The sequence below is a fragment of the Ambystoma mexicanum genome, chromosome 4q (assembly GCF_040938575.1).
Source record: "Ambystoma mexicanum isolate Mex_15411 chromosome 4q, UKY_AmexF1_1, whole genome shotgun sequence".
Classification (NCBI taxonomy): domain Eukaryota; kingdom Metazoa; phylum Chordata; class Amphibia; order Caudata; family Ambystomatidae; genus Ambystoma; species Ambystoma mexicanum.
The window spans coordinates 910,466,285-910,483,587 of NC_090928.1; positions in this window are offsets into that span (position 1 = coordinate 910,466,285).

Here is a 17,303-nt window from a genome sequence, read left to right on the forward strand (position 1 = left end):
CTGTTTCAGGTTTCATCTTCAGAGAATCCACCGCTGCTGATATTTTGGATATCCTTAAATCTATGCACCCCACTAACTGTCCGGGTGAATTACTTCCATCTAAATTCATCTTGGAACATAAGGAACTTTTTGCACCCTTTCTCTACAGATTTGCAAACGCTTCTTTCCGAACAAGTGGGATTCCCCAATCAATAAAGAACGTAGCAGTCTCACCACTGCTAAAAAAAGCAGGTCTTGATCCCACTGATGCGGCAAACCTTAGGCCCATCACCAACACTCTGTTCTTCTTAAAACCTATTGATAATATAGCAACCATCCAGCTACAGGCCCATGTCCAGACGGCTGCCATCTTGCATGCTAAACAATCAGGGTTCAGAAGCCATCACGGCACAGAAAGCGCGCTTCTGGACCTGCAGACATATATGTTCTCTAGACTAGAAGATAGCAAGTTGGGGCTGCTGATGTTGTTAGACTTATCGGCAGCTTTCGAGCTGCTAGATCACAAAATCCTACTCGACAGAATGCAGACTGTTGGAGGTCTCTCCGATAATGCCATAACTTGGTTGAGAGCATTCCTGGAAGGTCGTCGGTCACAGGTGCATTGGGGAGACAGTTCCTCTGGGTCACAAACCATAACATGTGGTGTGCCCCAGGGGGCATGTCTTTCCCCATTGTTGTTCAACATCTACATCTTTCCTCTGTGCTACGAATTAGATCTCTTCCAGATTTTTTTCTGTAACTATGCAGATGATTTCCAGCTGGTCCTTAACATCACTGGCGATTATGACAAAGATCAATGTGCAGTAAACGCGGTTTATCAACTGATTAAACAGTGGATATCCACCAACTGGTTATGTCTGAAAGCTACAAAAACAGAGCTCATGATCTTTGGCCCACGCCAGGTACAAATCAAGCTGGGGCAGGAATATACTGGTTTCACGATAGATGGTAGCTTCATCAACACTGTGCAGAAAGTAAAAACCTTGGGCACATACATGGACAGCAGTGTAGACTGTGAAGCACATGTTGCAGCCATTACTGTTAGCACTAATTACCACCTCAAAGTGCTTAGGCAAGTTGCGCCTCTAGTTTCGGTCGAAAACCGCATCAAGCTCGTGAGAGCTGTTATCTTGCCTCGTATTGATTACTGCAATGCACTCTTAGGTGGTGCAAGTAAAGCAGAAATCGAAGAGTTACAAAAAATTCAAAATAAAGCTATTCGCATTATTTTTCAAATGAAACGCTCAGAACCCACCACTGCAGCTAGAAAAAAATTGCATTGGCTTCCTGTGGAACGCAGAATTCAATTTAAATTGTTAACTATTTGCCATAAATGCATCTTTGGCAGTGGTCCTGCTTACCTCAAGGATGTCATTGGCATCTACCAGCCCAAGAGAAACCTCAGGTCAGCTGAAGGCCATCTTTTGGTTCAGCACCGAGATAAACGCTCCCGAGGCTCTGGAAGGGCCTTTTACACCCAGGGAGCTAAGGCATGGAATGCATTGCCCATATCATTGCGCAAGACTACAGATCTTCTTGCTTTTCAAAAACAATTGAAAACGCATCTCTTCTATTAGAGTAATCCTCTGCGGTAGTCTCTGTGCTCTGTACTCTGCTCTCGGCGATTGGATGCCTACGGGCTTTGGCGCGGTATAAGCACAATAACATAACATAACAAGCGCAGGACTCGGAAGATGGACAGGACCGGACCCTCAAATCTGGCTTGTCTGACTCGCAGAAATATCCTTCTGTGTGTGAAAAGGGAGTATTAACAATCTGCGGGATAATGTGTAAGGCTCCCACTCCCTTCTCACCCTCCACGAAACCCTTCTGTGATTCCCCGTGAAGTCTCACCTTAGGGTCTGAAAGGACAAGCTCTCCATCCTGCTTCTGATGCAGGGGCGCGTTGTAATCCAGTTACTTCACTGGATCATGGATTGTAGAGAGTTCAAGTTTGCTTGACCTTCCCGGTTAAGTACTGTGAGAATTCTGTTTATAAGTACGAGCCCGAAATAATAATTGTCCGTTGTCTCTATTTCAGGTGCAGAACAAAGATTCCGAGATGAGCAATGGAACCGACGAAGGAAACTCAGGTGAGTTGTTTGATGAGAGGTTCCTTTAGTGTCCTTGCATTAATGCACTAATGCTTATGTCTTTTTTCCCCATAGGGGCCGGGGTTCGGAAATGCCGGAGATATGGCACCGACCCGAAGTGAAAGGTGCAGTTCCAGTAGATATCAGGCAAGTCTTTAATGAGCATTCAGGTAATGTCTTAGCATTCGCTCACTAACGCTGATGTCTTTTTTTCCTCTTAGGGGCCGGGGTTCGGAAATGCCGGAGATATGGCACCGACCCGAAGTGAAAGGTGCAGTTCCAGTAGATATCAGGTAAGTCTTTAATGCGCGTTCAGGTAATGTCTTAGCATTCGCTCACTAACGCTGATGTCTCTTTTTCCCCTTAGGGGCCGGGGTCCGGGAATGCCAGGATGCGGCACCGACCCGAAATGAAGTGGGAATGACCCAACAGGTAAGTCTTATGATGGCAAATTAAGGTTTTCTTATTCTCTTCCCTAGCTCACCTTTGTTCTTGTCTTTTTCTCCCTAGGCGCTGAAATGTGGTTGCGGATCCAGATGGTCGCTGATGAACATGGAGGCGCCTAGTAAAGGTGAGTGGAATGCGGCGCTGCAGCGATTGATGTGATGTGCTTTTAAAATGAATGTCTTCCTTTTCAGGATCGTCGGCGAAATGTCTCCGGAATGCGGATTTAGCAGGTAAGAACTCTTCTTTCTCCTATTCTCTTCTCTTCCCCCTTTGCAGGTGTTCCAGGATGCTGGCGGGCGTGGCAGAAGTCAGGATGCAGGAGCAGACACGGTGAGCGTCCAGCTGCTAGATGCAGAACAACGCGAAGCGTGAGTTGCTGCTTGGGCGTGGCTTAAATAGCCTTCAAAGTAGTTCCAGGTATGTATCCTTCCTCTCAGGTATGTATTCTTCCTTCGGCCACACCCGTGTGGTTAAGTAGTCCCCAAAGAGAAAGTAGTCCCATTCAGGCCTCTAGATGGCCCGGATATTGCAGCATGGTCTGCATCAGGTAAGTTTACACCAAGCACCTTTAAACACAAAGTCATCTTTTATGAGCCTGGCGCCTATGGCGCCAGGACTGTTGTCCAATATGAGCCTGGCGCCAAAGGCGCCAGGACTGAGTCCAAAGGGCACCTACTTGGGGCTGCTGAGACTTCCCTCGGGGACATGATGTCTGCCTCTGGGGTAGCTGGGCCTGGTCTGGCTCCTTGGAGGTCTCATGACAATGACCCTAAACTGGTAGAGTCCCTCTGGGGTGGAGAACGCCGTCTTTTCCTTGGCATGGTCCGTCAGAGCTATTTGTCAATAGCCTGAGGTGAGGTCAAAGGTGCTCAAAAATTTGGCAGCACCTATGGTGTCCACGAGCTCATCAGCCCTGGGCAATGGGTGCGCGTCAGTTTTGGTGACGGCATTGACTCCTCGGTAGTCCACACAGAACCTCCAATCCTTGGTACCGGCCTGGGAACTTGCCTTGGGGACAAGGACCACTGGACTTGACCAGGGACTGGTTGAGGGTTCAATAACACCCAGATCCAACATCTTGGCGACCTCAGCCTGGATGTGGTTCTTAACCGTATCTGACAGTCGGTAGCTCCTGCTCTTGACAGGCACACTGTCACCAGTGTCAATCTCGTGCTTACACCACGGTGTAAGGCCTGGCGTCAGCGAATACAGAGGGGCATACTGCCAGAGCAAAGTCCTGCAGGCCCTCTGCTGCTCGGTTGTCAAATCTGGAGAGAGCTGTACTCCCTCCACTGAGCCATCCTGAGGGTTGCTATGCAGCAAATCAGGAAGGGGCTCACTCTCATCCTCTTATTGCTCTGAAGCCAGTAAGAGACATGAGACTTCTGCTCGCCTGTGGAACGGCATGAGCCTATGAACATCGAATTCCCGAGGGGCTACCCCTGGGATTCCCCTGTCAACCAGACAATTTACCTCGCCCATCTTGGAGACTATCCGGAAGGGTCCAGTCCATTTATCTGCCAATGCCCGAGGCTTGATAGGCTCCATCACGAGGACCTCCTGTCCGGGTGTCCACTCCACTTGCGATGCTTCAAGGTCATGCCAGTATTTGTTCAATTCCTGGCTGGCCTTGAGATTCGCCGTTGCTTGTCCCATCATCTGTTTCATCCTCCGTCTGAGGCCTAACACATAGTCCCCCACTTGCTTGGCGGGACCGGGAGGGGTGGCTTCCAAACCTTCTCTGATCAAGGCGAGGGGCCCCCTCACGGGATGTCCAAAGAGCAACTCAAAGGGGCTGAAACCAACACCCCCTTGAGGTACCTCTCGGTAAGCAAATAGCAGGCATGGCAGGAGGAGATCCCATTTCCTCCTTAGGGGCTCTTCCAAAGCACCCAGCCTGCCCTTGAGAGTGTTATTCAATCTCTCAACCAGACCATTGGCCTGCGGGTGGTAAGAAGTGGAGAACTTGTAGGTTACCCTGCATTCTTTCCACATGGTTATCATGTAACTAGACATGAAGATGGATCCTCGGTCAGAGGCAACCTCCTTGGGGAATCCAACTCGGGTGAAAATGCCCAGGAGGGCCCGGGCAACCACCTTGGCAGTAACAGTCCGAAGGGGTATAGCCTCAGGGTACCTGGTGGCATGATCTACCAAAACCAGGATGAACCGATGTCCACCTGACGTGGGAGGGTCAAGGGGACCGACGATGTCGATGCCCTCGCTCTCAAATGGTGTGCCAACCACTGGCAATGGCTGCAGTGGGGCAATGACACTGCCTCCAGTCTTGCCAGGCAACTGACAAGTTGGGCCGGTCCTGCAGTGGGACTCCACTCCTACTCTCATCCGAGGCCAGTAGAAATGGGCAGAGAGCCTCTGCTTAGTCTTCTTGGTACCAAGATGACCAGCCAAGGGCACCTCATGCGCCAACCGCAGTAGGAAGGGCCTGTAAACCTGGGGTACCACCAAGCTCTTGAGGGCACCAGGTTCAGGCTTAGTGGGCTCACTAACAAGGAGCTCACCCTCCCAGTAAATACGGAAAGTCCTAGGCACCTGTTTCCTCAGACCCTCGAGAGAGAGGGACACTCTCTCTGTCCTTTACAGAAGTCTGCCCGGGAGGGTCCCCCTTCAGCCAACAAGCATTGAAGATCGGGATGATCCTCCGGGTTGAGAACCTCTCCTACAGGAGAGTCTTCTGGCTCTTCTCCCACAGGAGTTGAGACGGGGTTTGCTACTGGACACAGCCCATCTGGGGCCTGGATCCCAATGGGTGCTGTAGGAACAGCAGGAAGAGAAGGGGCTCCCTCCACAGAGGTGGCCTTCTTGCTCTTCCTTCATCGTGCCTTAGGCCGCGCCTTCGGCTCGGGTACCTGACTCACAGCCAGACCCGGTGTCACCTGTGACCTAGTGACCACAGCAGCAGTCATGGGAAGATCAATCCCAACTCGACTAGATCGTTACCTAACAGAATGTTAGCAGGGACATTGTCCTGAACCAGGACAGGAAGCTTTGCTGTCTTGTCTCCAATTACGAGTGTGACTCGGGCTACAGGCGATAATTTGGGAGGCCCACCAGCTAACCTGGTGGTTCTCAGAGGAGCATCTACATAGTCCTCTGGCTTGAGCAGGGTCCTGTAAACCACTGTCATGCTTGCCCCAGTGTCTCTCAAACCAGTAGAAGGCAGGCCATTCAGGAGGACACTTCTCAAAAATCTACGGTGTTCTGTGGGATAGTCGCCAGTACTTCCGCGTACTGGTCCCAGGCCCCAAGGGACACTAAGGAAATCTCTACGGGAGCACCAAAAGTGATCCCGGTAGAGGAGGGGAGGACGGTGGCCTCCACCTCAGACATGGGGTAAGGGTAGGTCAGGCTGACAGCCTGTACTCCGAGTGCCTTACCTTTGCACTTGGAGTCACCCCTTTTGTGATCCAGAGTGCCACAGTCCCAACAAGTGCCGGGAGTGCGGGGTACGGTACTGGAACCACCGGGAGCCTGCTTTGCAGCAGGTGGACCACTACTCTTATTCCCACCCACAGATGACTTATCCCCACTAGATTTTTGGGTCTTAGGAGAGGAGGGTTTAGGTTTATTCAACTGTGACTGCTTTTGGGAGTCCTCAGCTTTCTAAGAGACCCCCTTTTCTTTGTCCTTGTCCTTCCCACTGGAGTCCTTAGGGGACACCCGGTGGGAGACCCACTTGTCAGCCAACCTAGCCAGCTGAAAGGGATCCAAAATGTTCTGGTCAGCAACATACTGACGCAGCTCTGGTGAACAGGCTTCAGAAAAATGCTAAAAAAAAAATAGGTGGGTCAATTCAACAAAAGTTTTCACCTTGTAACCGTCAATCCACCCCATCATATTCATGTGCGCAGCACTCACCCAGTCGACCCAAGACACATTCTCTCTTTTATTAAAATCCCTGAACCTTTTAAGGTATTGGGTAGGTGTCTTGCCAAACTTGGCAATCAAAGCAGATTTCATACACTCATACTGACCCCGTTCTTCCACACTCAGCTTCCGAATACAGTCATACCCAGTTTGAGGCACTCTGCTTAATAAAACACTTAGCCCAATTAAACCTTTCACCAAATCGAGGGCTTGTCCTTCTCTACTCTTTAAACTAACTTTTCTGTCAACCAACTTCGTCCAGAACTCTTGGCAAAAACGTACCCGCAAACTACCCTGAACTGTGTGATCTTGAGCAAAAGACTTTTGTCCTATTGACTTTGGCCCTAAACCTATTTGATTTGATTCCATCACTGTAGTTCCACTTTCCAGATTGCCCTGCTTACTTACATGTTGGTGCTGCTCAATTTCTGCCTAACTTTGTCTTTCCCTCCCTTTTTAATTACTAGAGTGCCATTCTGCTCCCTCTTCATTTTGTGAGCTTAACTTGTCTGGAAACTTTGTCAACATCATGAACTGCACAAGCCATTTCAAACACTTCAATCCACTGGAGGATATCAGAACCCTCCGAAAACACACCAACCAAATCCTTCATAAATTTAGTGGCTGGGGACCTGACACTCTCACTGGGTTTCGCTGAAGTCTCCACTCGAGCTTTCTCTAGCTGGATTCTCTGACATTCAGTGTCCTTGTCTTTGAGTTCAAGATCCCTATTTTTGAGTTCCACTTGTTGAGCCAACTCCTCCTTCTTAAGTTCAGCATCTATCTCTAACTTGCGATACTCAAAGGCCAATTTCATCCTTAAGAACTCAAGCTCCAAGGTATTGCTGGGGTTCGGAACAGAGGCAGCAGGAATGGCGGCATTCCCAGAAACAGATTCAGTAGAAACCCCAGGGGCAGAGTCCTCATTGGTTGCATTCCCCCCTCATCAAGAGTTTCACCATCGGTCTGGTAGTCCACCAGGGCAGCTATCAGCTCAGCCCTAGACTTATCCACAAAGTCTAACTCCCTGGCTTCACAAGCACTCTGGAGAGCCTCTAAGCTCATCCGAGTCAATTTACCATTCGCAATAGACTCCATGGCTTGTAATGCAGTTAATTTGTACACACCCAAAACTTAATCGAATCAAGTGCGGATATTTTGTAAGTGGCACGGTTATACACTGAGTCTTAAAACCATATGCATCCCACCGCTGCCACCAGTGTAAAGACCGGTAGGAGGTGTCTGTACTTGCGCTCTCTATATGGTAGAGGAGAGGCACAGAGGACCCCAGCCAAGATTCTCTATTATTGGTATGTGGTCGAGCAATCAAGGCCTAGCTTCTCAGGAGGTGATGCGGGCTGGTTCTTAAGTACAGTGTAGTCCCCGAACCCCCACAAAGGAATGTCCACACACTGTATTACTGAAAACACAGTCTTTATATAATTAATATTCAAAGGTATGTACACGATCACAATAACGCACTTTGTACTTGGAAGTCAATAATGATAAATATATACACGTCTAGAGTGGTACCACTAATGTTATCAAATCTCAATAAAGTGCATCAACTGTACGGTTAAAATGTCACACAGATCAATAACGAGTAAACCAGCAATAGAGATAGGAAGGAACGCAAGATGGTTGAAACAATAGGCAGAACACTGGCCCCTACCTCTAGGCGCAGTTCTGTATGGAGATCCCCCCATCTGGGCAACCTGTAAATAAAGATATGTAGCACAAACCCAGTCCATATATTGTTCGATAGTCTTACTTTTTCCTATTAAGGTTTTACCCCCCAATATGCCTGGTGGAGTAGAGTTCTCTGACGATGCACCGACCGATCCTTCTTGAGTGCCTCCCTTTCAGGCGGGAGCCATGGATCGTCGAGAGGTGTCGGGGAACTTGGTGTTCGGTGTTGGGGAATTGACGGCCCTTCTTGAGTGCCCTCCCTTTAAGGCGGGAGTCACGGATCGTCGAACGTCCGGCGGTGAACAGGGTGAACTACGGCAAGGAAGTGACAGCTTCGTTCCTAGCAGTGCTCGTCGACGACAGAGTGTTGGCGTCCTGCAAGGAAGAGGCATGCGGGGCACCTCAGTGACAATAGTTCTGGACCGCAAAGAGATGATGAAGAACTGTGGCCCAGCAAGGGCGTCGAGTCGTCGGCGTCTCTGCGGTCTTTAGGTGGCGGGAAACCCACCGGTGGATGCTTCTTGGCGCGTGGACGGTCGGGTCTTCTCCAGCGGGAGACAAGCGGGTGACGATGCAGACGAGAGCGTCCGATGATCAATTGCAGTTCTTAGGCAAACGGGAGCACGGCGGCTCCGGTCGGCGACGGCGGTCGTCGACAGTGGCGGACAACAGTGTGAGTGCTTCTCCTTGGAGTTCTGCAGCAGTCCCCGTATCGGGTTGGCAGCCTGTCGAAGGTCTGTCTACCAGGGAGCGTTGGCAAAGATGAGCTTTGCACGATGGTCCCTCGTAGCTCGGGAAGAGGGCGCCTTACCAGGTCATCTCTGGGTCAGTCCTTGGAGGCACAGCAGCTTTCAGATTGTGAAGGAGAGCAACAGCAATTCTTCTCGTCCAGCAGGGCTTCAAGGTCAAGCGTCAGTTAATCCAGTTACTCGTCGTAGTGGACTTCAGCTTCTGAACACGATTCCTAGCAGTGAGAGGTCCCCAGATATACTGTTGATCTCCCATTCATTCCACTGGGTCACACTCAAGCATCCAATCACGACTACGGGCATTCATGCAGGCAGGCAGCCAATCAGGCACACAAGGTATTCAGGCCATTCACTTCTCTCCAGACACTCACAACAAGTTATGTGTATTGGGACAAGTACCGAGCCATTCAACACTCCAAGCTGCATTCATACCGGGTTCGGGCAGGGTTGTCTCAGTCATTGTGTCAACGACCAGATACTAGACACCCACAACACAGAATGCATATTCGTCACACACTCTATTCACCCAGGTCACACCCACAGGAGGTACCCACAACATACATCACCGGGAAGGCTCCAGCTAGTCACACTGGGCCTTCACAACAACACCATATACGGCACTTCCATCCAACAGCCAGTCAGGGGGAAGGGACAGAGTCAGGGCTTCCCAGGACTTTGGGAAAACAAGGTAATGGGTAATAGAAAGCAAGAGGCCACCGGGGCCATCTTGTTTTCCATCGGGAATCAACGGATCCCAATGGCAGGGCCGGGGTATCCCAAAATGGAGGATACTCCGCGCACCTGTCAAATTCAGCATGGAGCTGCCACCAGCCCATACCCTGCTCTGTGGGCCACCCACAGGTGCCCAAAAACATACACTAGAGGCACCGGGTTGTACCCCCACCCATGGGTGCCATAAGGGTATCCCACGGGTCTGTTCACCAAACCAAAAGAAAGAGAGCTGCACCGCCAGGAGTCCCACATGAACTCCTGCGCGGAAAACACGACAGAACACACAATAAAAAGTAGTAAAGGACAAGGATACGGAGGCCCTGTCCCTCCGATGCATTTCCAGCATCACACACGTGTTTCGGCATACACTCTGCCTTTGTCAAATCAGGGCAAATCCAAAATGAACCCAAAATCTGTAGCATATTTTATCTGAAATCAAAAGCTAAACCTGAGTGTTTAATGTAATATTTGAAAAAATGAAATTAAAAGAACACAGAAAAAACATGTGATAAACGTAGTAACATTATTGAAAAATGTTGAGAAGTTATTTTCGTTTCATTATATCAATTGATCAATACACATGTGAACAATGCAGTTATAAAGGTATATACCCAACCGTATAGCCTGTATTCCATATGTCAATACACCATCATATTCATATTAATCCATTTAATTGATGATATCATCTAATCAATATTTAGAGAATACAATATTTTGTGTTGATAATTCGATACACCACAGAGAAGCGGGGTGGGGGGCAAGGTAGGATGTTTTAGGATTTGGGAGAAAACAATGCAAAAAGGTGGGAAGAGAAATGAGAACATGTCAATGAGCATGTATGTTAAAGAGAGCTTGTATGTATATGATATGAATCTCTTTAGGTGGTTTTCACCTCTTACCCAAATTCAGTGGCATGATTTTCACCTAATCTTGCAGTTTAGGGTTACTGCGTCACGGGTTAAATCCCTCCTGGAGATAATAAAGACCTTCATTAAACTTTTAATACTACCCGGCACTTAATGTAGTATATTATGTCGTTATGTCATTAAATATAGAATGGAAGTGGGGATGCCCATAGTAAGTTACTACAAGTGCACAGGGGTGCAGGAGAGAGTGTTTTCTTTGCACATTATGTTCACTGTTGCAATTTGTTGTTGTATATATGTGTGGTGGTGCGCAGGTTGGGTAGGAGTACTGGTGGCAGTGGTGTGTATGTGGATGCTGGTAGTGGGTGCCATGGTGACCTGCATGGTGGCATTACGTTACTGTGGGTGTGTTCATGGCCTATGCTGTGTGCAGATTTCTTCAAGTAGGCCCAATGTTGTGAAATTGTTGTAGTAAGTGACACAACACTTTGTGAATGGCTATGGGTAGTGGTGGCGGAGGCTGTGGTGTATTTGTGGATTCTGGTAATTGTGACCTGTTTTCATGCATGGGTGTTTTGTTTGTGCTTAATGTTAGCTGCCCACATGGCCGTTATGTGAAGTGGTGCAATTTGGTGTTGCTTAGTGCCATGGTGCTGGACAGGTTGGGTAGGAGCGCTGGTGGCAGTGGTGTGTATGTGGATTGTCGTACTTGCTGACATGGTGACATGCATGGTGGCATTATATTGCTGTGGGTGTGTTCATGGCCTAGGATATTGGGTGCATTGTCGAAGGCCGTAGGCCGTAGGCCATGCACTCATGAGCCTAGGCCTTGAGAATACCCATGGCAGTAATGCATTTTTGAATGTGCATCAGTTACAAGGTGGTGTCCAATCACATGATTGTCCAATCTCATGATTACGGTGTGCACGAACAGGAAGAGGGAATCCTGCTTCACTCTTGCCCGGCCCTCGACGTACTTGGGGGCCCGCACGTGCAACGTTCAGTGCTTCTCACCATGCTGGCCTATGGAAATGGGACTGCAGCGATTGTCCTATCAGGTGGTGCTCAGGGTGTGCATCACAGGAAAGTGCACCAATACAAAGAAGGACTCCTGCTGTCATTGGGCGCGGCCGCGCAGTCCTTGGAAAAAGGCATGTGCCACATTTTACGCTTCTTGGCATGTTGGCCAATGGAAATGGGACCATGGCCTTTGGCCAATGAGGTGCTCAGGGTGTACATGCAGGAAAGAGCTCAAATAGAGAGAAGGAATCCTCCTGCCTAACTGGGGCGCGGCTTTTGGGCTCATTGGGGAAAGGCACGTGGCACATTTTGCGCTTCTCACCATGGTGGCCAATGGTAATGAGACTATGGATTTTGGCCAATTAGGTGCTCTGGGTGTGCATCACAGGAAAGGGCGGCATTCAGTTTCCCCATTACTTTGTGTACTGCGGCTGGAAAACATGGCAAGGCGTACAGTTTTCATCGTGGGTGATGGCTTTGTGGAAGATCTGTGTGTGTATGCCCTCCAAGAAGACTTGTCTGGTAATTTCGGTTTGGAGGGAGTGGACGCTTTGTGGTGTAGTGTCGAATCGTGCTGTTTGGGCAGACTGCTTGTAGAATGTCTACGCGTGGCCTCTTCGGCAACTGTACATTTTGTGATCGTGCATGCCTTGTTCCCGTGTGTTTAGTCAATTGAAGATTATGATGAAAGCAATGCAGAAGATTTTTTCTACTGTCAAGGGGCTTTTCTCATGTATACCCCCGAGAATAGTGTGGAAGTATTCCAAGGATTCCTGTCACCAGTCGATACACCTTTTCAAGGCAAATGGCATGTCTTTGTCGCACAGTGGCAATGAAATGTTGTTTCACAATCTACACACTCCAGTGAAGACCCTATAATAAGAATGTCAGCTGACGTTCAAAACACACATTTACGTATGAAGACTGCAAAAAAAGTGTTTCCACAGAAGCCCCTTTACAACAAAAAAAAACAAAGATTCTTTTAAGAGCTACCACACCTAACGGTGGCCGCTCCCCTGTTTGACAGTTATTCCCCCCCTCATGCGCTCGCTCAGCAGAAGAAGTCAGCAAATATCGTGATAGTTGCAGGGTGGCATGTGTTACATATGCTCCTTTTTTGCAGATGACGGCCATAGAAATAGGCCTGTAGAGGCTACAGGATTGGACAGGGCAATAAAGTGTGTGGGTGTGTGTGTACAGACAGACTGTGGTACACAATGTATTTTTCGACAGAAATGCAGAGGGTGTGGTTATGGCTGTGTGTTTCACGAGGCACAGCTTGAAGGTTTTAAGGGATTCCGACATACATTGAGTGAAAGTGAATGGAAAACACTGTGCAGTGGCTACTCATTTTGCAAACTATCATGTGCATGTGTAGTGCAATGGAGTAGCTCCAAGGAAGAGCCAGATTTTGGTTTCTCTGTGTGACACTTGGTGACACGCAATCATGCCAATATTATTGGTGTTCATTGCGCAGGGAAAATGGCACAGCATGTTACACAACCTTAAGTGCAGTTTGCGATGAAGGAGGCACTTGCCTAGTTGGTGCGTTTGTTTCAGATCTCTTGCAGAAGTTTGTAGCGCATTATGCAGCCTCCAATGTGATCATTTCCTAGTGGGTCCGTGAATGCAGACAGCACGGTACATTGCAAAGAAGAGTATTTGTGGCGTTGTTCGACAAGTGCCAATGGCATCCTTCGCCCATGGAACATACTTTTCCCCAGCTATAACTTTTTCTTACTATGCCAGCCATCCAGATTTTTGCCCCACGCATCTAAATTGGCTTGGTGCCCTTCTTGAAAGTAGTGAGATTTTTTTGTACTTAGTGTTGCGCTGTGGCTCTCTTGAAAACACTCTGGAACACCTACAAAAACCTCTTTTTACAGCGACCCCCTTTGTAACCGATTGAACTACAGTGTTTACCACACTGCCACGCCTCCCGCCCTGCATGCATGCATTGGCAATTCTGTTTTTGATCTGTGAAAGGTGCTTTCTTCATTTACCCTTTTCCCTTTCACAGTTCATTTTTATTTATAATGGTGTTCTCACACACGCCACAGAAGGAACGGCAGGAAAGGTCCAGTACAGAAGGGGCAGCACCTGTCTGGATACTATATGGGATCTGCCGGGAGACAGAATTATTGGGTGGTCCTCACCTACATAGGGGCCAGACATTGTAATGCCTCAGTAAGGACCGTTACCACGCCCTTCCAAGTACCTTCCCTTTGTACAGTAGCGCATTGCAATTAATGCACAATACAATGCCCTTTGCCGGGTCTGTAGCGCAGTATATGGTTTTAAAATGTTGTTTTACAGCTCTACTGCCCTACAGGAGCGCCCGTCCTGTTGCCCCCAGCAGATGTGCAAAATTTTGTACATGAAAGTACCCTACATAATTGCTGGAAGGGCGGTAGCCTGCCCAATGGTCCCTTGTGTTTTGTTTTCAGTTGTTGTCATATGCAGTAGAAACAGTTTATGCTACGCCATTACTGTTAGGGCTAGCATTCACAGATATACATACATTGGGCCTCATTACGACCCAGGCGGTAAGGGGTTTACGGCAGCGTAAACAGCGCCGACCCTTACCGCCTGATTCCGAGGTCCCTAAGCGCCATGGAGGATTTAACACCTGCTTTTAGCAGGTGTTAAAATCCATGGCGCTAAGGGACCTTGTTGTTAATTACACCACCGTAATTTACGGTGGTGTAATTAATGCCTTCCCCACTCCCATTATGCCCTATGGGGCAAAAATGGGAGTGGGGAAGGGTAAATGGGGATTGGGGACTTACCGCCCCGCCAACCTCGGAATGGGGCGGTAAGTCCGCCAACCACCATGGCGTAAACGTAGTTTACGCCATGGTGGTAAAGGTAAGACCCAGGCGGTAACTTACCGCCTGGGTCGTAATGAGGCCCATTGTGTAATACAAGAAAGTTTACAAGGAGGGGAAACACAGCTTCATTACGTGCAGCAGGAAGCCATTTATTCTTTGCGACCCATGCAGCTACAGCACTTTTGTAACTGGCACTAAAGTTGTTTGCGCTCTGCATATTTTGATGTTTCCTTACTTGGCTTTACATGCACTAGTATGTGCATGAGGAAGGTGAAGCAGCTTCGTCATTTTGCAGACTAAGTACAAACTGTCCTACCTGCACTTACATGTTTTTTTCAAATGTACGACAGGCAGGCGACCTCTTGATACTTTCCATCACACCGCTGAGTGCAGACACAATGTACTTGTTTTGCAGACACAATGTATTTGTTTCACCGGTCATGGAAAGGCAATCAGCAGATGAATGAAAGTAATGCGACATTTAACACGGCCATGTGACAATGCAGGTTACTGGTCCTTGTTTAACAGTGGCCGTTATAGAGTTAGGAGTACTGTAGCCACACATTGGTGGGTTTGCAGAGCCACCCACAAAGTCGGCAGCAGAATTTTAAATACTGTAGCATTCTGCATGATTCCATAGGGCTGGCGACAGGGGCGGTGTCTACAGCATACAGTGGGTGACCTATGCATGGGTCTAGGTGTGGAACAGAAACATGTGAGCTTCCACAACTACTGCGGCCACTAATGGAGTCCTACGGATACTTGCAGTGTGATTGTACATACGCCAAACAGGTGCAGTGTCCCTAGGAAACGTCCTTATTGCTCATTTGTACTCATCTCGGCAGTACTGTGCGGCACAGATTTATTATGCCCTGTTAACACAAAAAGAGAGCCTACTGCACACTACACAACATTTACTTTGTACATGGATAATTGGTACAATATGCCAACACTATTCAGAAAAGTAAGGGGTAGCGCAATGGATACATACACCAGACAATGTGCACTTTCCACACGTTTATCATGAGGGCAGTCAAGGAATTAGTAACAAACCGTTGTTAACGGGATGTTATGGTTATGTTTCCGTACGAAATACCTATCCTCTTTACAGAAAAAGCTATGCTAAAGCAACGTTCTGCTTACAGTGCCCTACTAATAACCTATGAAATTCACTAACAAAAACATTGTTAAAGGAACGTTATGGTTAAGTTGCACTAGCAAAAACCTATGAAATTCGATGTACAAACGTTGTTACAGGGACGTTATTGTTACAGGCAAAACTGAAGAAAAAAAAAGAAATTTGACAGTTTTGGTAAGCTAAGCAACCATAACTGACGCCACCACTGTGCAATGCTAAGACTAACAACCATAACATCAAAGATGACATTACACTTGCACATTCTCAATGTCGCTGGGCCTAGTAAGATCGCTGTTTTTGTTCTGCCTTGTTTCCCTTCCCTGCCTCGTTGCGCTCTGAAAAACTTGTGTATTAGCGTGATACAAATAAAATATCAATATCAATATGTAAGTGCTTAAGTAACCTAGCAAAGTTTACTATGAACTATGTGCCACACACAGACTCCTGCATCTCGGCAGACTTTGCTTTAGGAACGCTTTTCCAAGAAGACGGCAAGTAAAGGTCAAATTCAGGAGAAGCTGTGACGCATTTTCCATTTTTACCAGGAACATTCAAATGTATGGGCCTCATTACAAGCATGGCGGTCTGGGAACTAAGGTAGCGGTAAGCATGCCAGCAAGCTGTGCCTGTCAGCGAGAACAGCACGTCGGATGCACCGGCACCACTCTGAATGGTGCCGGTGCATCCAACATCCCATTCCCATTCAGCCCTATGGGGCCAAATGGGGATGGGGAGTCCCTCATTACCGGCACCCGCAAGCGGGCAATTACTGGGTCCGCCAAACTCGGCATGACCCTGTAATTGCCCATTTGCGGGTGACAGTTAAAAATGGATACCGGTGTCAGCTGTGCTTGTACTATAGTCACGGCTACCGCCAACCTCGTAATGAGGCCCTATGTATCGCTGTAACATTTTTAAGATCACATGCCATTTTTTTAAGACAACTTGTCATATTGTGTCTAATAATTGAATGAAAAGGACAGCCACAAGGCAGTTATGCTTTTTTAAAAAAAAAGAAGTTATGTTACATTTTGCACAGACAAAATAATGTAGAAAAGCTGCTCAATTGACACAAATATTATTTTTCTGTTCGATTGAAAAGAGTTTTGAAAACGAACAGTATATGAATGTCCTCTTTAGCTTTATTTTAAACACCAGTCACAAGTCACAACACCCATGTGAAGACGTGAGCAGACACACAAGAGTAATACTTTATTTAAAAAGTAACAATCGTAAACATGACTTAATTTCCATGACGTAAATCAGAATAAAATTGAAATCCATCTGATTCTAAATCCTTTATATTTCTAATTGTTTTTCACAGTACCAAATCTGGTTGACAGATCACATCTCCTTTATGTTCATATAGAATATAAATAGGATTCTAGTTTAAAGATCAAATATACTGGCAGAGTATTTTGCAATAATAGTAAATGATTTACCCTCAAAGCACTGAGAACAACCTTAACTTGGTAGGTGGAGGGGAATGGAAAAGGACTGAGAACCCCTTGTGCATTCAGTAGGAGGGGAGAAGGCTAAAGCACTGAGAACCCCATATGCATTTAGAAGGAACAACGGCAAAGAAATGAGAACACCTCACATACATTTAGTGGACAAAGGAGAAGGCTAAAGCGCTAAAAGGACCCCACGGGAACTTAGTTGGAGGAAGCAATGTTATTCAATTTCCTTTTTCTGCTTTTCTGACTCTATCTGTTGGTAGAGTTGCTACTTTACAGAAAGGGTGAACTAATCTACAGGAAATTCTGGATATTTTCCCTATCGGTCTCTTTTGTGTGTCTAAGCTGATTTTGTGATCCTCTTTTCATTTCTCCCCACCACCTTCATCCTAT